The 22995-nt window shown below is 44.0% G+C and overlaps 1 protein-coding gene across 5 annotated transcripts in view; it reads left to right on the top strand.

The window, feature by feature from the left end:
* SYT3 (synaptotagmin 3) overlaps positions 1 to 22995 on the top strand; it is a 223479-nt gene that overhangs the window by 41935 nt on the left and 158549 nt on the right. The window lies entirely within an intron of this gene.

The raw sequence follows: 22995 nt of genomic DNA, 5'->3' as shown, positions 1-22995 counted from the left end.
TACTGTAAGTTGTCCATAGCAACCAATCAGATCGCTTATTTCATTTCTGAAAAGGCCTCTGGAAAATGAAAGCAGTGATCTGATTGGTTGCTATGGGCAACTCAGCAACTTTTCCTCTGGACAGGTTTTGATAAATCCCCCCCCCCCCAAAAAAAATCTTTTAGAGTAGGATTGCATGTGCCGTATCTTGCTGCGTATTTGCCGCTACGTATTTTCCTACCCATTTAAGTCAATGGGTAGCAAAATACGCAACAAGATACGGCACATGTGACCCTACCCTAAAAGATTTTGAGGGGAGATTTATCAAAACCTGTCCAGAGGAAAAGTTGCCCATAGCAACCAATCAGATCGCTTCATTCATTTTTCACAGGCCTTTTCAAAAATGAAAGAAGCGATCTAATTGGTTGCTATGGGCAACTCAGCAAATTTTCCTCCGGAAAGTTTTGATAAATCTCCGTTTTGTGACAATAATGAACATTTCCTAACAGATTTGTCCAACGCTGATATGAACATAGCCTAGGAATGCCTATAGAGCAGTGGTCTCCAACCTGCGGACCTCCAGATGTTGCAAAACTACAACTCCCAGCATGCCCGGACAGCCAACGGCTGTCCGGGCATGCTGGGAGTTGTAGTTTTGTAACATCTGGAGGTCCGCAGGTTGAAGACCACTGCTATAGAGGGTCTTTTATCCAATTTATTTCCTATCTAATGGATAGGCAGACTGTAATTTAATGCTATGGTGGAAGCTTCCTCCAGCTCAGCCTTTCCTCTCCCCACACGAGTGTCTTGTCCGGCTCTTCTCGGCGCACACGAGGAGACTGGAAAGAGCTGCAGTGCAGTGAAGGAAAAAAAGACTGCAGTCTATTGTGTCAGCGGTCGGATGTATAATGCATGCCTATTTAATGTAAACTGGCGTGCAGCAGCTTGATGTCTGCCGGTGATGTGGTCCAGTTTGACAGACTGTCAGGAGTGTGACAAGAGCCCTCGGACACTCACGGAGGACGATATTTTGCTTACGCGCTTGTTGTACTGCTTTATCTCAGCCTCGTAGATAACCCGAAACATCTGTTGATAATTCCTTTCATTCTTCTATTGTCCTCTGTGGCCGCCGCTTCTCTTCCCTTTTTAAAGAACAGTGAAAGCATAAAACTCGACAAAAAAAAATCAACTAAAAGGGAATCGGTCACTGTGACTGACCTCTTTAAGGCCGGGTTCACACCAAGTTTTTGCAATACAGTTCCCGTATACGTTTTCTATGTGAAAACCGTATGAAACCATATTGAAAACCGTATGCATTGACTCTCCATTGAAAACCGTATGCCAAAAGATGCATCCGGTTGTGTCCATTTTGCATCCTGTACGGCTTTGTCAGTTTTTTTATCCCGTACCCAAAACGGTAGTCTACCACGTATTTTGGTCCGGGTGAAAACTGTATTAAACTGTATACGTTTTTTTGACACGGGAGTCAATTGGAACAGTACAGAACCATATGTGCGTACGGTTCCATACGGTTTTCACCATACGGTTTTTGACTTAGCACAGTTTTTTTCTTGGAATTTCAATCAAACAAGTGAAACTTTATTCAAAATGGAGTGAAAAGTTAAAAACTTCTAAATTTTTTTCTTACAAAACAGATGCAACCGGATATCATTTTTCAAACTGTATACAGTTTTTAACTATATACGGGTCGAAATTTGTACACGTTTTGATACAGTTTAGTCAGGTTTTGAGGAATCAGTTTTTCATCAAAAACCTCATACGGGAACTGTATTGCAAAAACGTGGTGTGAATGCACCCTAAACTGTATCAAAACGTGTGTACAAATTTTTATCTGTATAAGGTTGAAAACCTTATATGGTTTGAAAAATTATGTCCGGTTGCATCTGTTTTTTAAGAAAAAAATCGTATACGTTTTGAACTTTTCACTCTATAATGAATAAAGTTTCACTTGTTTGATTGAAATTCCAAGAAAAAAAACTGTGCAAAGTCAAATACCGTATGGTGAAAACCATATGGAACCGTACACACATACAGTTCTGTACAGTTCCCATTGACTCCCATGTCAAAAAAAACACATATACAGTTTAATACAGTTTTTCACCCAGACCAAAAAATGTCGTAGGTCACAGTTTTCTGCCTGGAAAAAAAAAAAAAGTCAAAAACCGTATGGTTTGAAAAACGGAGACAACCGTATACATTATGGTGCATACAGTTTTGAATGGGAAGTCTATGGGCACGGCTTTCTGTACAGTTGACAAAAGATGCATCCGGTTGTGTCTGTTTTGCATCCTGTAAGTTTTTATCAGTTTTTTTCCCGTACCCAAAACCATAGCCTACCACGATTTTTGGTCCGGGTGAAAAAACTTATTGAAACGTATACCTTCTTTTTTTTTAACATGGGAGTCAATGGGAACCGTACAGAACCGTATGTGCATACGGTTCCATGCATTTTTTCACCATACGGTTTTTGACTTTGCACAGTTTTTTTTTCTAGGAATTTCAATCAAACAAGCAAAATTTTATTCATAATAGAGTGAAAAGTTACAAATGTATAAGTTTTTTTCTTAAAAGACGGATGCAACCGGACAACATTTTTCAAATCGTATACGGTTTTCAACCGTATACAGATTAAAATTTGTACACACGTTTTGATACAGTTTAGTCCGGTTTTGAGGAATCCGTTTTTCATCAAAAACCTGATACGGGAACTGTATTGCAAAAACGTGGTGTGAACCCAGCCTAAACGAGTCCCACGTAGAAAATAATAGGGCACTCACCAGGATGGTGTCTTGCTTCAGTGTTCAGTTATTCATGACAGCTTCAAATACAAATATGCTGGAAACACGAGACGGACAAACAACAAAGAGGAGGGATTTTCTCTGGTCAATGGTGCAGTTTCGCCTGGCCTATCTGGTGAATGAACACTGAAGCCAGATATCATCCTGGTGAGTGCCCTGTTATTTTCTACATGGGCTTTGTTGATATGATGAACTTTGTACCTGTTGCATAGTGAGCACCAGAGGATCAATGTTCAGCTGCATTGGGAATCATGTGAATTGTTTGTGGTCGTGGTTCCTGTGATTGATTGTAGTGCCGAGTTTCTGAACTGTGGGATTGTCCTCCAGAGTAAGGCGCGGAATTCTGCAAAAAAAAAAAAAAAAAATTCTACTTAAACATTCCACTGCAGCAAAGTTCCATTGATTCCATTGGGATTCTGCTGCACTGCGTACATAGTGAAATTTCTGTGGCAATTCCATGGGTGTTTTTGCCACGGAAAATCCCGATTATGGCATCCACAGAAAGACATGTTTATTCTTTCTGCGGATTCTGCTCGGAAATGCATTGTATATGCTAGTCAATGGGTTTTCCCTTCACCAATTCACACTCTTTTGGCAGAAATACTTGCGGAACACATTGCAGTCTATTGGGGACTGCAATGTCCACGTGGTCCTAGCTCCGACTGTTTCAGTCAGCACTGGCTCCACTCGGAATCTCTAGACGGAATTTTTCCATCTGCAGATTCCGCAGTCTGAACCTAGCTTAAGAGTCTATTCACACGTACAGTATCCTGTGCAGATTTGATGCGCAGGATTAGAAGCTGTAATCAGTCACTTAGTTTACATTAATATCTGCAGCAGGAAATTCTGTGCATCAAATCTGCGCAGAATACTCTACGTGTTAATAGACTGTAAAGTTGACCTTTCAAAAATCCCTTCCTTAGATTCGCGGCAGACATTTGGTGCATCCACGGCCCAGCCACCACCGAATAGCGTTTCCTTGGACTTCTCCCTCGTTGGATTAACCCTTCCCTCTCTGCTTCATCCTCAGCTGCAGGCATTAGCTAATTGCATTTTATGACTTCGCTTTGACATATGAACCGTAATAATGTCATTGGGAAAGTCCTTGAGGACACATTCCCTGTAACCTCAGCGTTCAAGGAGCTAAATGGACAATAAGATTACGCTGATGTTAATTCAATAAGGAGGGGAAAGAAAATCTTGTAACATTGTATTGTTGACATATGTGAGAGTAAATTGCTCTTCGTTGTTGGTCGTTTCTGCGTATTTCTGTGTCCTTTAATGGCCCTTGACATGGGACGTATGATGTGAGGAAGGAATTAATTAGACTGAAGGAAAGTCTTTACCATTGCCTAAGAAATTCTAGTAGTACAAACCTATACCTGACAAGAAGTCCTCTTAAGTCTCTAATTCTGCCCCTTGGAGGATTGTAGGTGACTTAAGGATACATCTCCCATCGTTATTTACCTAATCAACTAGATTTCCAGGTACCTATGATAGTGCAAAGGTGTTGTACAGTCCATTATATTCATTACTCAACTGACTGTTACTTACTTGCCTGTATTGCTTATTGAATTGTTTAGCCGAAAGAATTCTACCTGCCCCAACTTTTGGCCCTTCCACTGTTTTCAGAGAATTCTGCCTGCCTGGACCTTGGCCTGTCTCGCTACAACATCTTCTATTTTGGTTCCATGCTTAAGTATTTTCTATTATCAGCCATTGTCCATAAAGGCTTCTCTGTGGAAAGCAACCGTAAGACTTCCTGTTTGCATAATCCAGTGTGGTGTCAGCGGGGTGCAATGCAGGGTTGATGTTATAACCCAAGAGGCAGATGCCATGAGCCCCTTCTTGTCGTGACGCCAGGGTGTGGTTTAGCCTTAACCACTGGAAGGTAATACCGCTCGTCCTGGGCTTGGCACGGGGGCAATGAAGACACCGACGCCAAGTTACTGACAACGGTAGCTTTACTGAGGGTAGAGAGATGACACAGTCTATGCAGTACAGCCAGAATCCCAAGGAGGGGACCAGTGACACAGGGGGACCTCGCAGGCTTGTTGGGACTTGCAGTAGGTAGGGACACTTTAGTGCAGGCCACGGTGACTAGGCAATTGACTTGACTGATGACTGACTTGTGACTGACAATGACTTTAGCTTACTTGAGCTGACTTGTGGTTGCAGACTTTAAACTTGAGGCCTCCAATGCTCTGGACACACTCTGAGACGTCTTGACTGCACTGGACCTCAGGAACAAGATAGAGATTACAGCCCCTCCCCTGGTTTTATAGGGGGGCTGTGCAAGGAGCTCATAGGTCACTTGGGGGGTCACCTGGTCACTAGTGCCTCCTGGGTAACAATCCATGGTATAACTTCAATCACATGGTACAAACTATTAAAGGCACAATAAACTTTATTAGGAATAACATATTTACAATGGGGGTAACACTGCAGGGGGCCCTGAGGACATAAAGGGACTCTGCCTAACTGGGCAGGAGAAGATTACGGGGACACACCATCCCATGCTGGCCACCACACCAGATACCTGTATAAAGATTGAATGGTGAATACATTGGAATCCCTTAGGCTCACTCTTTGGTTTATCTTTAAATCGAATTTGATACAACTCAGTGGATCCATATCACCTTAGGTAGGCCTTGTTGCAATGTCAACTGTCCTTTCAGGTACACCTCTACGTCCATTTGACCACCGCACAAAGGTGTGACCGTGTTGATAGCTCTATGCAGCTCTATGGGAGAGCCAGAGAAACACGAGTGAAGTGCTCCGGCTCTCCCATAGACATACATGGAGGGTTGTGTCGGCTACCGCTTTGTGACCCATTCAGAAGATGCATTCGGGAGATTGCAGGGGGGGGTCTCAGCGGTCGGATCCCCGACTCCCCCCCCCCCCCCCCCGGTATCCTGGAGTACCCCTTTAAAGACTTTTCTTTGCTGAGAGGCTCTTGAGCATTGAATAAAACCATAACCCCTGTTAGTTCATCCCTTGGAAGTAATAAGATCAATAGTTCTTTAAAGATGTCTTCCATGGTCTTCCATTGCTTTCACCATCACATTCATTATGTATGCAAAAAGGGCTCACTGATTGTCCTGTGCTTTAAGGCCATATATTATAGCAATAAAAATGGCTGTTGTCCAAGTCAAACCCCTACTAGAGGCTAAAAAACATGGAACGATTTTTATATTTTTAAGGATCGGCTCAGCATAGATTAGTATTACAGAGCGGGCGGTATGTTTTGTTTTATGTCGAGATAAATATAAATGTCGTCTTATTTGCTGTTTCTGGCCTTTTAAGACAAGATAGCTGTAAGTGGTGACCTTTGCAAGCTTCAATGGTCTGCGTGTCCCTCAGTGCGCAGCCGCCTCGCCTGGCAAGGCTCCTTGTCAAGATGCAGTTTAGCATGCAGCAGACATCGCCTACTAAGAATCAAACAGAGAGGTATTTAGCAAATGAAAACTTGATTAGTGCTTTACATAATGAAAAGAACGATAAGCGCTGGTGCCAAGCGTGTGTAACCCTTTCATGGCAGAGTTCTGTACCCAGGCCGCCCTTTCTTGCCACAACATGCAAGAGAAGACGCTCAGCTTAATAGCCTTGCCTTACCAATTTCCATTTGCTGACTTATAAGAAGAACACATTTCAATAGAAAAGTAGAAAATATAGTGGCAGGTGGATGGAAGTAGATATGGGCCTGAACGCCAATGATATCACTGGCTTATTATAAGATGAGACATTGCAATGATCCCAATTCATGGAGCCGTTACACAGACTATGTCACAAGCAATGGGAATCATTTTGGAGTTGCCGGATAGGCTTCACTGCCTTTTGACGGTTTTTCTTTTTTTCTTTTTTTTTGCTCCAGCTTAACAAAGGTTCCTATATAGGTTTGGCCTGTCAATTTCCCGAGGGTAATTCACACATTGTTTTGCTGAAGATTGCATATCCTTGCATTCATCTTTAGACAATACGGCCAATCATATGCTAATGCCTATGTAAATGAAATGGCGGAAGAGGGAGAAAAAAAACATAATTATGGACTTTTTTCCCTAAATTTGGTTTTAGATTTACCCACTTCATTTTCAGAAAAATAAAAGAAGAAATATCAAAGTCAGTTTTTTTATTATCAGTGTCTACCACCTGTCAAGCATCAGTGTCAGCCTATCAGGTATCAGTGTCAGCCTAACCATATTGCAGTCAGTCTACCAAGTTCAAATATATGAATGGACAGTATAGAGATCTTTCTAGTGATCTTTTTAGACCTAGGCCTGTAACCAAGACAAGGAGGCATCCTCTACATCCAGAGGAAAGAAGGTTTCACCATCATCACAGTCGGGGATTCTTTACTGTAAGAGCAGTGAGACTATGGAATTCTGTTGTGATGTCTGACTCAATAAACAAGTTCAAGGGGGGCCTGGATGTTTTTCTAGAAAATATAATATCACAGGTAATGGATACTAAATTTGTGGTGTCCCGATGCGGAACACACCTGTCTTCCTGACCTGTCAGGGGGTGTTACCTAGCATGTCTGCTCCGGGCCCACTACTCAGGTTTATGTGTGTCCTGTCTTATTATTTATTGTACTGTAATATGAATTGATAAATTCACTTTTATGTTCTTTGTCTCTTTAAGAGTTAACTTGTCTGGCTAGATGGGGGGAGGGGGGGGGGGTAGTTCGTTTAGAGGAGAGAGGAGAGTAGAGGTCACCTCCAGACCTCTGTTGTGGACTTGTACCTCAGCACATGGGGAAAGACCTAGGATTTTCAGTTGCTGCATTCATCTGTTTCTGAGTGACAACACCCTTCACAGGATCCAGCCGACCAGACCATGTACTGTCTAAGTCAAATTCAGGCAATTAACCCCTTAGGTACTCAGCCCATTTTCACCTTAAGGACTCAGCTCTATTTATTCTGACCACTGTCACTTTAAGCATTAATAACTCTTGAGATGCTTTTACCTTTTATTCTGATTCTGAGAATGTTATTTAGTGACATATTCTACTTGAACATAGTGGTAAATTTTTGTCGCTACTTGCATCCTTTCTTGGTGAAAAATCCCAAATTTTCATGAAAAGGTTTTTCATGGGAAAAGCCACGGTTCTTAGCTCGGGGGATAAAAGTCTGCAGGGTATAGGAAGGAAGGCCTCTTTGATTCTTCCGGACTGTCCCACAAGCGAACGTGGATCTGGCGGCGAGGGATATGAAGAAACGGTTACTAGTGTAAAAGTTATCCATGTAAAGGTGGTAACCCTTTTCTAGCAATGGGTACAAAAGGCCCCAAATGATTTTCCCGCTAACACCCGGAGTGGGGGGACATTCTGGGGGTTAAATACGGGAATCTTGTCCCTCATACACCATAAACTTGCAAGTGTATTCTGAGGTACTCTCGCAAAGTTTACAGATCTTCACGCCATACCGTGCATGCTTGGATGGGATGTATTGCCAGAAGCTGAGTCTCCCCTTAAAGCTCATGAGAGACTCATCAATAGCAACCTCCCTTCCAGGGACATAGGCCTCCCAAAATTTGGCCCTGAAGTGATTGATGGCGGCCTTATTTTATACAGGTGGTCATACGCAAGATCAGTTTGGGGGACACATTATCAGCAAAGTGCAAATATTTCCGAATGGCCTCGAACCGGGACTGGTCATGGCGTTACTGTAGAGCGGGGTCTGGTAGTGGACGTCCCCACTCCAGTACTGCCTGACCTTTGGTTTTTTAACTAGGCCCATATGCAGAACGAGGCCCCAAAAGGTCCTCATTTCGGCTGCACTGACTGGGCCTAGCTAAAAGTGAGCCCGAGTTTGCGGCGATGAACTGTTAGGCGTACAGATTCGTCTGCTCAACCATCATATTGACACTTGTCACTGAAATAATAACAAAAATAGTCTATTTCAGTGAACCCGACAATGTCAATCTTGATTCCTGAGTCGCAACAAACTCAGGAATCACGGGCTCTTGGTCCGCTGGCTCAGTCCAGACAAGTTCTCTGGTACAGGGCAATGGGGAACTTGGCTGTGGGGCTTGACTAGTATGACCACCAGGGGGACTTATTCTAGCATGGGGCACAGGGTCAGGAGCAGAGGAGGTTTGTGGCCTTGCATGGTGGTAACTCCGCTGCGTTGGTGGCTCATTATCAGAAGATGATGAGGAGGACGCGGAAGAAATAAGGAAGGTGGGGTCTTCCTCGTGTTCTGTGGTGCTTTCAGTGTCAAAGGTAAATATGTCATATGCCTCCTCCACTGAAAACGCCCTGCGGGCCATTTCCCTACTCTAATGGGGGGGGGGGGGGGGGTGTATGTGTGGGGAAAACTTAATTGGTGTATGTGCTGCATGTAGTGTGTACCTCTAATTCCTGCCCTACCCTAACCCTCACTAACCCACCACCTAACAGAAAAAATATAAACATATAAAATAAGACTAGACAAAAAAATAAAAACCTTTTTTTTTTCAGTTATTTTTTTTTTTTTACCTTAATAGAACTTCTAGCGCAGAAGGCCCTGAGCCAAAAAATACAAAAAACATTTACCTAATCAGTGGTGTGCGCACTGATTGTCGCTTGGTGGCGGCAGGGGGTGCAGAAGTCAGTGGGGGACTCAGCAAAGAATAGTGGCTGGTGGCACGTGTACAGACTCCCACACAAAAACCCAAAAAAAAACAACTATTAAAACTCCCAAAAAAGCACCTGCCTGAACAAAAAAAAAAACAAAAAAAAAAAACGCTGATCAGTGATAAATCACTGACAGCGGTGGGGCAGGCCGCACATACAGGTACAGTCCGTCCACACAGCACACGCCTGCTACCGGTGGCACGGACTGCCTATGGGTGCAAAAAAAAAAAAAAGCTGCTATAACCTGAAAAATCCCCTGCACCACAAAAAACAGCTGATCAGTACTACTGGACTGATGAGTGGTGGGTGGGCTTTAGCTAACGGTGGCCTACCACTCATTTATATGGAAATGGGTTGGCCACACAGTTAGCAAAAAAAAAAAAAAGGTCTGCCCCCCAAAAAATTGCTGGGGCAGACCGCAGTGACCCTGTAGGGCTAAAGGTGCTGCGGAACCGCGGACGCCTTCAGATGGTACGGTAAAAAAATATTTTCTATTTACAACCTAAATCTGTCCCTGCCTAATTTAAAGCTTTCCCTAATTGCCAGGGGGCACAGAAACAATGCCAAGGGGCACTCAGCACCAGACACGAAATGGTGCAGATCAGAACGGAGCAACATGCTCCTGCTCTCTTCCCCCCTCCCCACATACTGTGATTGGTGCGGACACTATGACTACCCAATCACAGCTGAGCTGGGGGGGGGGTGGGGGCAACACTACCACCTCCCAAGACAATATAGATGATGATTGGTGGTGTATATTTCACCACTGATCATCCTCCTTTTCCGGATCATATTGTACAATCCGGCGATCTGTGGCGATCGCCGATATGGCGAGCAGCGGGGGGGGGCAAAATTCCCACGGGCTCACCTGTATGCCCTGTGTCCTTAAGGATCAGGGATGCAGGGCATACCTGTATGCCCTGCGTCCCCAAGTGGTTAATTTCTGAAAAGATAAAGTGAGATAGAAAGCCTTAGGCAACTCCGGTCCTATTAGGTCCTATCTGGTGGTGAGCCCTAACACAAGTGAAGAGCAGAGTCAGTGTATGTTTGCTCCATAGTCTCATGCAAGTCATTCAGCCTTATTCAAGCTACAAAGCTCAGCCTAAAATACATTTCTGTCAAGCAAGAAGCTAGTCAGGAAGGATTACAAGTCCCATGGTGCCTAGAAGCAACTGTTATTCCTAAAGTATCCTGCAGTAAACATTGCATTGAGCTGTCCCTGTTTATAACCCGCAAGTTCCTGAGTAAAGTTGTAAGTAGTTTCCTTGACCCTGCATCTGTGGTCTTTATTGCCTCAGCGCTTGGCCCAAGAAGCTGCTATCCTTGGAGTCTGGAGGTTAACACTATCCTGGTGTCACAAAGTCTAATTTAGTTTTACCACCCTCTCTACTACACTATAACACTCCATCCAGTTTGTCAACACAGACTTATGGGGACAAGATTTTTTCTGATATATTTTGAATCGGAGATATTTTTTTCCTCTGTTATGGGGCAATTAGCTTTAGCCTCATGTTTTTTTTCTTCTTTTTCTTATACTCTGGATCAACATAGTACAGTTAAAGGTTGAACTAGATGGACTCTTGTCTTTTTTCAACCTTGTGAACTGGGTCAAATATTTTGTTGAGTAAACACTTGTTTTAAAAGGCATTTTCACCCTTGCATACTTTTATCCAGTGTATTTCAAACAGTGTGTCTCCAGCTGTTGCAAAAATACAACTCCCAGCATGCCCGGAGACCCATGCTAGGAGTTGTAGTTTTGCAACAGCTGGAGACACACTGTTTGGAAAACATTGCTTTAATGTGTCCCATAAAGCAGTTCAGACTTCGATGCAAGTTGTGTTGCGTAACAATCACTTTGAACAATAGATATTTAAAGGGATAATCCGGTGGAAAAAGAAAATGTTTTCAAATCAACTGGTACCAGAAAGTTATACAGATTTGTAAATTACTTCTATTTAAAAAAAATCTTAACCCTTTCAGAACTTATTAGCTGCTGTATGCTCCAAAGGAAGTTGTGTAGTTCTTTCCAGTCTGACCACAGTGCCCTCTGCTGACACCTCTGTCCATGTCAAGAACTGTCCAGAGCAAGAGAAGTTTGTTATGGGGATTTGCTTCTACTCTGGACAGTTCCTGACTCGGACAGAAGTGGCAGCAGAGAGCACTGTGGTCATACTTGAAAGAACTACACAACTTCCTCTGGAGCATACAGCAGCTGATAAGTACTGGAAGGATTAAGATTTTTAAATAGAAGTAATTTACAAATCTGTTTATTTTTCTGGCTCCAGCTGATCTGAAAACATTTGTTTTTCTCCGGAGTACCCCTTTAATGATCGATTTAGGTGTTTTTCCATAATTACATTTATTGCCCCAGCATTATATGACTATACAGCTGCTGATATAATTGATGTGTACATTTGCATTCAATGGAGTTGCCCTTTGACATCCGACGCCTTGGTTTTCTCGTAAGCGTTCCTGAATTCTGAAGGCGTCTAACTTTTTTAGCTATGGGTTACGGCTTATGTATGTATACAGTATCTTGTTTATAAGTCCAAGAATATCTCCAGGGGTGGCTGAGGTGGGATGGCAGAGCGCGAGCTGGAAAAGCAGCCGAGGCGCGTGGGGAAATCTTGTGCGCTATTAATTATTCATTACATGTATAGTTCGGAATATGCATTTCAATCCTCTTGCTCCTATGGAATTAGATAGAGATAAGTCTCTAAATTGTCGTCCTAAATACCAGACTCATAGACAGACACTCGGAAAGCAATTCCCAGGGAAAAGCTGCGCTCTAAATGGATAGATGTGTATGAATCTGTAGGAAAGGCACGTACAAGCCACATGTGACAAATAAAACAAGGGGGGGGGGGGGGGGCAGGCAGCTGTCATGTAAGAGACAATGTACAACCTTATAAAATTAGCCCAGAACAAGCAGATGAAGTGACAGTTTTCCTTGTCATAACCTGAGAACTCTAATAACTGACAGCAACAATTCCGAAGCCGTGGATGGTGCAGAACTACAACACCCATTATGTTGCTAAACTGCAAACGCTGGAGAGTCATGGGTGGTTGAATGCTGCCTCATAGGGTTCTTTAAATGGGTGATCCAGAGGGAAAAAAAATGTTTTTAAATCAAATGGTGCCCGAAAGTTAAACAGGAACTTTACAGAGTAGGAGCAAATCCCTATAGCAAACCTATCCTGCTCTGGACAGTTCCTGACATGTTCAGAGGTGTCAGCAGAGAGCCCTGTGGTCAGACAGAAAAGAAATTCAAAAAGAAAAGAACTTCCTCTGGAGCATACAGCAGCAGATAAGTACTGGAAGGATTAAGATTTTTAAATAGAAATAATTTACAAATCTGTTTAACTTTCTGGCACCAGTTGATATACATATATATATATATATATATATATATATATATATATATAAATATATATATATATATATATATATATTTTTTATTATTTTTTTTACCGGAGTACCCCTTTAAAGGGAACCTCTCACTTGTGGACTACCAGCTTTATGTCATAGAGCAGGAGGAGCTGAGCAGTTTGATGTATAGTTTTCTTAATGAAAAGATTGAGTTTAACTTTTATTTTATTCATACAAACCCCTGATCCTTCTGAGCTTGAAAGTCCAGTGGGTGGTTCTAATTAGTGATTGACAGTATGAGTCAGCATGGGAGTAGCTTTCAGTCACTAATTAAGACCTCCCACTAGACTCCTAAGGGTTAAATGAATAAAAAAATACAAGTTATATTTAATCTTTTCCTGCAAAGCTATATATTAATCTGCTCGGCTCCCCCTGCTCTATGACATGCAGCCTACAGATTGCACTTCATATGCAAAGTGTCAGGTTCCCTTAAACTTTTATTAATTTGTATATTTTTACTTCATTTTGTTTGCAGTGGGTTTAGAGATATGTATGAGAAAATCCTAACTACAGCCACTGGTGAGATATATTATGGAATGAATCAGCACAGAATTTGACCTACCATATATACTCGAGTATAAGCCGACCTGAATATAAGCCGAGGCCCCTAATTTCACCCCAAAAACCCAGGAAACATTATTGACTCGACTATAAGCCTAGGGTGGGAAATACATCATCCCCCCTGTTATCATCCAGACCCCCGTCATTATCCCCCCCCCCCTTCATCATCACCACCTGTCAATCCCTTCATCAGTGGTCTTCAACCTGCGGACCTCCAGATGTTGCAAAACTACAACTCCCAGCATGCCCGGACAGCCATCGGCTGTCCGGGCATGCTGGGAGTTGTAGTTTTGAACTACAAATGAACGACCCTGTGTGTCGTCGTCAAGGCAACGTCACTAGTCCGGGGCCGGGCCCGGAGCGCGGAGAAGAGGCCCCCCCCCTGTGAAAATGGACAGCCCGAAACGACTAACCATCCCCACCGGACGGTCCCTGCAGCATAGATGGCCCGGACCAGCTCACCCTTCCTTCCCACTGAGGGGAGGTGAGTAGAAAACTAAAGGGGGGGGGGGGTCTGGATGATGACGAAGGCCGCAGTGGTCTTCAACCTGCGGACCTCCAGAGGTTTCAAAACTAGTTTTGCAACATCTGTAGATCAGCAAGTTGAAGACCACTGAGAAGGGATTGACAGGCGGAGAGTTCACTCAAGTATAAGCCGAGGGGGCGTTTTCAGCACGAAAATATCGAGTATATATGGTATATAGAGGCCTGCTATTGCTGCCCAAGGTATATCAACTAAATATTGACTTGTAGGGTAGATAGTTCTAGTAGGGTAGACAGTTCTGGTAGGGTAGACAGTTCTGGTAGGGTAGACAGTTCTGGTAGGGTAGACAGTTCTGGTAGGGTAGACAGTTCTGGTAGGGTAGATGGTTCTGGTAGGGTAGATAGTTCTGGTAGGGTAGACAGTTCTGGTAGGGTAGACAGTTCTGGTAGGGTAGATGGTTCTGGTAGGGTAGATAGTTCTGGTAGGGTAGATAGTTCTGGTAGGGTAGATAGTTCTGCATTATTTGACTTTTGATTGTTGTAATAAACGTGCATCACTTAATGACTATCACTAGGTTATAGTCATTCCCATTGATTCATTCCACAGCGCTCAATTACAATAAAACTTTCCAAAGGCACTGTAGGTAAATAAAGGACACCTATAGATTCTCTAGGAAACTGAGAAATTGTGTTAAGCTGAAGCACAAAATGGCAGCCTACTCAGAGTGATATTAAGGAGGCGTAAAGTAACTTCTGCATCTTATGTTTACGTCCATAATAGATACATAAAGACTAATCTTCCTACTCAGTATACTTTCCCCGATCTCCCTGTGGAATCACCTTCCATGAGAAACCATTTACTCCCACGTCGTTCTAAGATCTCCTTCTAAGACATACAATCTATGATACTAACCTCCCGCTGTAAACACATGCATGCCTAAGAAAAATCATTAATATATCATGATGTAACGTGAAGTGGAACAGCAGCAAAGTCCTTGTGTAGCAAACAAGGAGCTGAATAAATGCCATCGGTTTGGGTCTTCTAGGATTAAGTAACGTTCTCCGGAGACCTCCAAAATGAAAAATAACAAACATTCTACGACAATTCTCTACTGCTCTTCTTCGCCCAGTTGTTGGGGTGGCAGGGGTCAAGTCTAGGGAAAAAAAAGTGTGGGAACTTACTAAGATTTCCACTCAAGGGCTTGTTCTGCAGGACCGGTTTTCTAATGGGACCGGTTTTCCTGCTGTGAAAAAAGCGCAGGAACTCAGTTCCCGCGCGTTCCTGCAGGACTTGAGCCCTGGGTCTTGGGTTCTCCCAAAGAAACAATTCTAGGAGTCTTTGCATAGTCAATCTATGCAGAACTTGAGCATATTCTCAAAGGGGTACTCCACCCCTAGACATCTTACCCCCTATCCAAAGGATAGAGGATAAGATGTGTGATTGCGGGGGTCCCGCCACTGGGGACCCCCGCAATATAGCAAACAGCACCCACCTGTTACTGCTCTGGAAGCGCTGGAGGGTCTGGGTCCCGACCACAGGGATGGAAGATTGTGACGTCACAACTCCGCTCCCGTGTGATGTCACGCCCCGCCCCCTCAATGCAAGTCTATGGGAGGGGGCATGACAGCCGCCACGCCCCCTCCCATAGACTTGCATTGAGGGGGCGTGACGTCCCATGGGGGCGGAGTCGTTACATCACGATCTTCCATCCCTGTGGTCGGGAGCCACACCCTCCAGCGCTTCCGGAGCAGTAACAGGTGGGTGCTCCCTGCTATATTGCGGGGGTCCCCAGCGGCGGGACCCCTGCGATTAGACATCTTATCCCCTATCCTTGGGATAAGATGTCTAGCGGTGGAGTACCCCTTTAAATTGTGAGTTTTAGATCAAGGTATCCTTAGAACCCTGGTGGGTCAGTCCAAGTCTAGAAGTAATGTTATTATAATGTTATTATAGTGTTCAATCTGAAACTTTAGAGATGAAGGTCAAAAGAAGCCAGTGGCAGGGAAAGGGACAATTATATTGGACAAGTATATTGAGATATATTTACAATAGCCCTCTGCCAAACCTTTCGAATGACATATAATGTACTCCCAAAAAATACTAAAAGCTTACACGCACTCACCACACGGTTGGTGTCTAGACGTTCCGGAGTCTGGGATTACGGGGTCATCTGTGCAGACGCTTGTGTGGAGCAGACTCCGGAATGTCTAGACACCAACCGTGCTGTGAGTGCATGCTTTTAGTGTTTTTTGGATTATCGATACTTTACCTTAGTATATGCTGCACCCCGCAGGTGTCATGTATGCTGGGTCGTGAGGATTACCGCTGCTCCTCTGAGATAGTATGTACCCAGGAGGAATCTGAGATAATATTACACTGTGTGTGCCCTCCCCTTTCCCTCTTAGTATTTATTTGACATATAGCGTATTGTGACTTATCAAAAGATAGGAGAGAGCTTCCGGTCATTTCTTTTGGGAGGATTTTGCTGACATCAGCCATTGGATTGTATTTGGATTTGACGGACCGTTCAGTTTTGTACAGGAGCAGGGACTTCTGTAAAAGGACAAGAGTTCCTGCTCCTGTACACTGAACAGACATGCTTACATAGTATGCCTCGTCGCTATGTTAACATTTGCTGGGCCGGGCATGCATCATCACCTCTTACCATAGTTCTACTGACACATTCGCTGGACTGGGCACTCTTTGCCCAGACCAGCAAATGCTAAATAAACAATACAGTGTGTGCATTTAACAGGAGTCCCTGCTCCTGTACTCGGTTTACTTGATATCTGTGTATCCTTAAAAAAACTAAAAAAGGCAAAAGGGAACCTGTCATCAGATTTTACCCCACATAACTGTTAGTAACAGGTTATATAGCGTAAGATCAGTTTGCTTACTATATCTGGAAATGTTCAGGGCCGGCAGCAATGCTGGAGAATTATTTTTTTTATAGTTATCCTGCACTGTAGTCCCCAGGACATTCTTGTTCCTGAGGTATTCACTGCGACTTCAGGCTATACTCACGGCTACTTTGATTGATTGACAGCCCAGGAACTGCTGATGTCATCGCTTTGCTCCCTAAAGTCTGTACCTTCGGTCATGTGACTATGTTAATTCCTCTATGGTATGTTGGAGAACCTTTGGAGGTCCTTGGGTCACATGTTTACCCATAACCCTTTGTAAAGATGATTGACAGAAGTACTGGACCAATCAGCTTAAGTCCAGCCCCTGCCCATATAAGGGAGCTGTAGCCAATGATCGCTCTCTTGGGTTGCTGCTCTCGTGGATGCCGGACTATTAGGACGGATCTGCGCAACTTTCAAAGACAAGCTAGGCCTGAAACCTGCTGGCCTCAGTTCCAATTAAACCGTGAGTTCTAATCTAAATCCCCGCTAAAGCTAGCGTGACTACTGGACCGCAACTAAATCCCCTAAATCCAGCTGAACAGTGCATATCAGTCTACGGATTCTAAAATGTCTAAGGTCCCAACCACTGTCAACCTCTAAGAGACTTTGCCTGTATAGAGACTGTTCCGGTTATGAAGCTTCCATAAAATCTTCAGTAAAAGTTCCGACTGTTTTCAGCAAACTCTCCGGTTGTGGACATTCAATTATTCCATACCTCCCTATCGCTTTTGGGAAGGGTGGCGGTAGGACAAGCATTGCAGAGGACCCCTCACCCTTGTGCCAGGAATAAAAAGGGTTAATCAGACACCCTTTAATTACCGCACAGCTATACCCTATATACCCTACACCCCCAGGCTATCACACTGTTACAAAATGTATAGCATTGTGCCTGGCAACATTGAATAGGTAGAAGTAATTTGATAGGTGCAGGTACAAGGATTCAGACCCCCACTGATCCATTACCAATGGCCTATCGTAAGGATGGGGCATTAGTATTACATACCACAAATTCCCTTTAAAGCTTCGGGTTCACTTGAGCCGTCCAGACTTTGCTGCCATCTGTTACCATTTTTACATAAATTGGCAAAGTCTACAGTGGAGTGCGAAATGGAAGTTCAGCGTTTTCATTCATTTTTAATAAAGTGCCTCACAATGATGGAAACGCGGACCATACTAGAGGCTGTATTTCCTGGTCTACTGTAGTTACCCAATTTTCTATTGCACATTTGGGCCTCAGCAACAAACATCTGTGCTTGGTTCTATCGTCCGTGCGCTACTTAAAGGGGTACTCCACTGCCAGACATCTTATCCCCTATCCAAAGGATAGGGGATAAGATGTCTGCTGGCGGGGGTCTGGCTGCGGGGGGCCCCTGCAATCTCCCGCAGCACCCGATGTTCTAAACAAATGCAGGGTTCCTGCTACAGTGGTCGTGACATCACGCCACGCCCCCTCCATTCATGTCTATGGGAGGGGGCGTGTCAGATGACACGCCCCCTCCCATAGACATGAATGGAGGGGGCGTGGCGTGACATCACAAGGGGGCGTGGCGTCAAAATCACAGATCACGGCCTCCGGTGCCGAGCGTTCGGACCAAAATTTTCAGAACGCTGGAGTACCCCTTTAAATTTCATTCTTTCTGTGCATGAAACTTCCTTTGATTTGTTTCTTTTCCGCTTGATTTCTTCTATTATAGCGAAGGATATTTTTATATATTTCAGACTGACAGATTTTACTTGATCCTTCACACATAAGGAGCACATGCCTTTTGGACACAGCTGTCTGAGAACCCTCAATGGATTATTGAAACCTTTTTTTTTTTTTTTCAATAAAGCTTGAAAAAAAAAAAAAAAAAGCATTTCCAGAGCTGAGACAGCAGAAGTCTATCTTTCTAATGGAAATGTTCTCACTAAGCTTTTCATCGGTTCACATATTTATTTTTACTTATTCACACTTGGGAGACAAGCTTTATTTGTGCTGCTGTGGAGAGAAGATTACTGGATTTATATGGAGTGAAAATACCCAAAGCATTTAAACAGGCTAATTGCAAAGAGATTTCAGGGTTTCGTTTTAAGGTGCAGCACTTCTTATTTCGGCTTAAGACAGTCAGTGGTAGGAAACCAATTTTACTAAGATTTTTCTGTTTCACAATGGAACAAATGTTACGTCTTACTGTGCCCGCAGGTAGCTAAAAAAAATCCAATTTTCGAAATGGTACAGACATGATATAAGGGATGATCTGTACGGAAAATAAGTGGCGCAAAGACGAAATTTCGAAATTACATTCTGAACCTAATGAAATACACATGAACGTGTTACTCTGTTACAGTGTATTCAGAAAGTCCTCAGACCTGTTTACTTTTTCACATTTTGTTATGCTGCCCCCCCCCCCACCCTCCCGCCCACCATCCTGCATTCATTACCCATTATTGACTAATGCTAATTTATTGAAAAGGAAAATAAAAAATATTGCACATGGAGATAAGTACTTAGACACTTACTACTTAGTTGAAGCCCCTTTGGCAGGGATTAGAGCCACCAGTTTTCTTGGGAAGGACGCCACAAGGTTTGGGGATTTTCTGCCATTCTTCTCTGCAGATGCTCTAAAAGGAGTGGTCCAGTGTTGGAAAACCTAGGGGGGGGGGGTGGTGGTATGACCGCTGGGACCCCCATGTGATCTCCCATATGGGGCCCCGGCTCTCCGGCCAGATAGCGCTTGTCGACCACCACATGAGGCGGTGGCTGACACACCCCTCAATACAGCCCTATGGCACAGTCGGAGATTGCCGACACGCTCCCTTCTCGCAAACTGCCGGGGCTCCGTACGGGAGATCGTAGGATGTCCCAGCAGTTGGACCCCCCGCAATCTGAAACTTATCTTAAGGGGATACGTTTTCTAGTACTGGAGTACTTCTTTAAGCTCTGTCAGGTTGGTTGGGGACTGTCAGTGGAAGCCATTTTCAGGTCTCTCCAGAGATGTTTGATTTGGTTCAAGTGAGGGCTCTGGCTGGGCCACTCAAGGACATTCATGGAGTTGTGCCTAAGCCCCTCCTGTGTTGTCTTGGCTGCGTACTTAGGGTCATTGGGGAAGATTTATCAAACCTATGTAGAGAAAAAGTTGACCATTTTTCAGAGGCCCTTTTAAAAAATGAAATAAGGAATCTGATTGGTTGCCATAGGCAACTAGTCGACTTTTCTCCATACAGATTTTGATAAATCTCCCCCATTGTCTTGTTGGAGGGTGAAACTTTAGCTCAGTCTAAGGTTCTCTCTGGATTTAGTTTTTTATTAGGAATATCTCTGTACTTTGCTCCGTTAAAGGAGTACTCCGGGATATGAGGGTCCCCCCATGATCTCCTTTACGGGGCCGCGGCAGTCAGTGGCCAGGGGGCGTGTTTGAAAACTGCATGAGGCAGCCGACATGCCCCCTCAATACATCTCTATGGGAGAGCCGAAGCACTGCATTTGGCAGTCTCCGCCTCTGCCATAAAAATTTATTGAGGGTGTGTGTCGGACGCCGCATCATGCAATGGTCAAAGCGCGCTATTTCGGCAAAGAGCCGAGGGCCCCGTACGCCCCAGCGGTTGGACCCCCCGCGATCTAAAACATATCCCTATCCTTTGAATAGGGGATAAGTTTCATATCCCAGAGTACTCCTTTAAGCTTTTCTGCTACTTTGAACAATCTTCCTGTCTTCGTCACTGAAAAACAACCCCACATCACAATGCTCCCCCCACCATGCTCCACTGTAGGGATGGTATTGGGCGGGTGATGGTCAGTGCTTGGTTTCCTCCAGACATGATGCTGCCCCTACCATGCTTCACTGTAGGGATGGCATTGGGCAGGTGATGGGCAGTGCCTGATTTCCTCCAGACATGATGCTGCCCCCACCATGCTACACTGTAGGGATGGTATTGGGCAGGTGATGGGCAGTGCCTGGTTTCCCCCAGACATGATGCTGCCCCCACCATGATCACTGTAGAGATGGTATTGGGCAGGTGATGGGCAGTGCCTAGTTTCCCCCAGACATGATGCTGCCCCCACCATGATCACTGTAGGGAGGGTATTGGGCAGGTGATGGGCAGTGCCTGGTTTCCTCCAGACATCATGCTGCCCCCACCATGATCAATGTAGGGATGGCATTGGGCAGATGATTGGCAGTGCCTGGTTTCCTCCAGACATGATGCTGCCCCCACCATGCTACACTGTAGGGATGGTATTGAGCAGGTGATGGGCAGTGCCTGGTTTCCACCAGACATGATGATGCTCCCACCATGATCACTGTAGGGATGGTATTGGGCAGGTGATGGGCAGTGCCTGGTTTCCTCCAGACATGATGATGCCCCTACCATGCTTCACTGTAGGGATGGTATTGGGCAGGTGATGAGCAGTGCCTGGTTTCCTCCAGACATGATGCCAAGAATCGAGGCTAGAAAAGTTCAATTTTGATTTTATCAGCCCAGAGAATCTCGTTTCTCATAGTCTTCAGGTGCAAACACAAGGAGGCTTTCATGTGTCTTCTACTATGGAGAAGCTCCTTTCTGGGCACTCTGCCGTAAGCGAAGACTGGTGAAGGCTACTATGATTGTTGAACTTTTGGAAGTTTCTTCCATCTGCACAAAGGCTCTTTGGATTTAATTTTGGTCACCTCTCTTACCAAGGCCCTTCTCCCTCCCCCCCCAATGACTTGGTTTGGTGGGGCAGCCAACTCAAGAAAGAGTCTTGCAAACTTTTAGTGTCGCTAAAATCTTTTTGTCCCTCTCTCCAGATCTTAACTTCCACACAATCCTGTCTCAGAGCTCTACAAGCCATTCTTCTTCCTCATGGCTTGCTTTTTGTTCTGATATGCAGTGTCCACCATGAGACCTTATATTGACAGAGTTTTGTCTTTCCAATTCAATAAAGATGATCAAGAGGAATAGGAGGCCCTAAGAGCTAAATTCATAGGGTCTGAAAAGTGTCATCGCAAAGGGTCTGACTACTTATGTATATGCAAAATTTTATTTTTACATTTTCAAAAAGTTTACAAAAATATCTAAAATTCTGTTCTCATATACTCATTATAAGGTATTGAGTGCACAAGTGCATGAAACATGACAAAAGTAAAAAGGATCTGAAAATGTTCTGAATGTACTGAATATCAGTACAGCTCTGATATTGAACAGTCAGGATACTCTTAAAAAGCTATGAGTGAAATTCATGAAATTCCATTTGGATTGAATTTGTTAGATTTGATTCTGTTCAAATAAATCAGTCTGAATTGAAAATGCATCGACTGCCCTGAAAAGTCATGTATGACACGCTAGAGTTCTCCTAGATTTCAAGTTTCTATATTTATCCTAAAGTAGTGTACATAGTATCCTAGAGTAGTGCCTTTATCACAGGGTAGTGTACCCAGTATCCTACGATAATATATTTATCTCAGGGTAGTGTACCCAGTATCCTACGGTAGTGTATTTATCTCAGGGTAGTGTACCCAGTATCCTACGGTAGTGTATTTATCTCAGGGTAGTGTACCCAGTATCCTACGGTAGTGTATTTATCTCAGGGTAGTGTACCCAGTATCCTACGGTAGTGCATTTATCACAGGGTAGTGTACCCAGTATCCTACGATAGTATATTTATCTCAGGGTAGTGTACCCAGTATCCTACGGTAGTGTATTTATCTCAGGGTAGTGTACCCAGTATCCTACGGTATTGTATTTATCTCAGGGTAGTGTACCCAGTATCCTACGGTATTGTATTTATCTCAGGGTAGTGTACCCAGTATCCTATGGTAGTGTATATATCTCAGGGTAGTGTACCCAGTATCCTACGGTATTGTATTTATCTCAGGGTAGTCTACCCAGTATCCTACGGTAGTGTATTTATCTCAGGGTAGTGTACCCAGTATCCTACAGTAGTGTATTTATCTCAAGGTAGTGTACCCAGTATCCTACGGTAGTGTATATATCTCAGGGTAGTGTACCCAGTATCCTACGGTATTGTATTTATCTCAGGGTAGTGTACCCAGTATCCTACGGTAGTGTATTTATCTCAAGGTAGTGTACCCAGTATCCTACGGTAGTGTATTTATCTCAGGGTAGTGTACCCAGTATCCTACGGTAGTGCATTTATCACAGGGTAGTGTACCCAGTATCCTACGATAGTATATTTATCTCAGGGTAGTGTACCCAGTATCCTACGGTAGTGTATTTATCTCA

The sequence above is a fragment of the Hyla sarda genome, chromosome 10, assembly GCF_029499605.1.
Source record: "Hyla sarda isolate aHylSar1 chromosome 10, aHylSar1.hap1, whole genome shotgun sequence".
Lineage (NCBI taxonomy): Eukaryota > Metazoa > Chordata > Amphibia > Anura > Hylidae > Hyla > Hyla sarda.
Note: the sequence above shows the minus strand (reverse complement) of the source record. Positions and strands in the feature narration are given on the sequence as shown.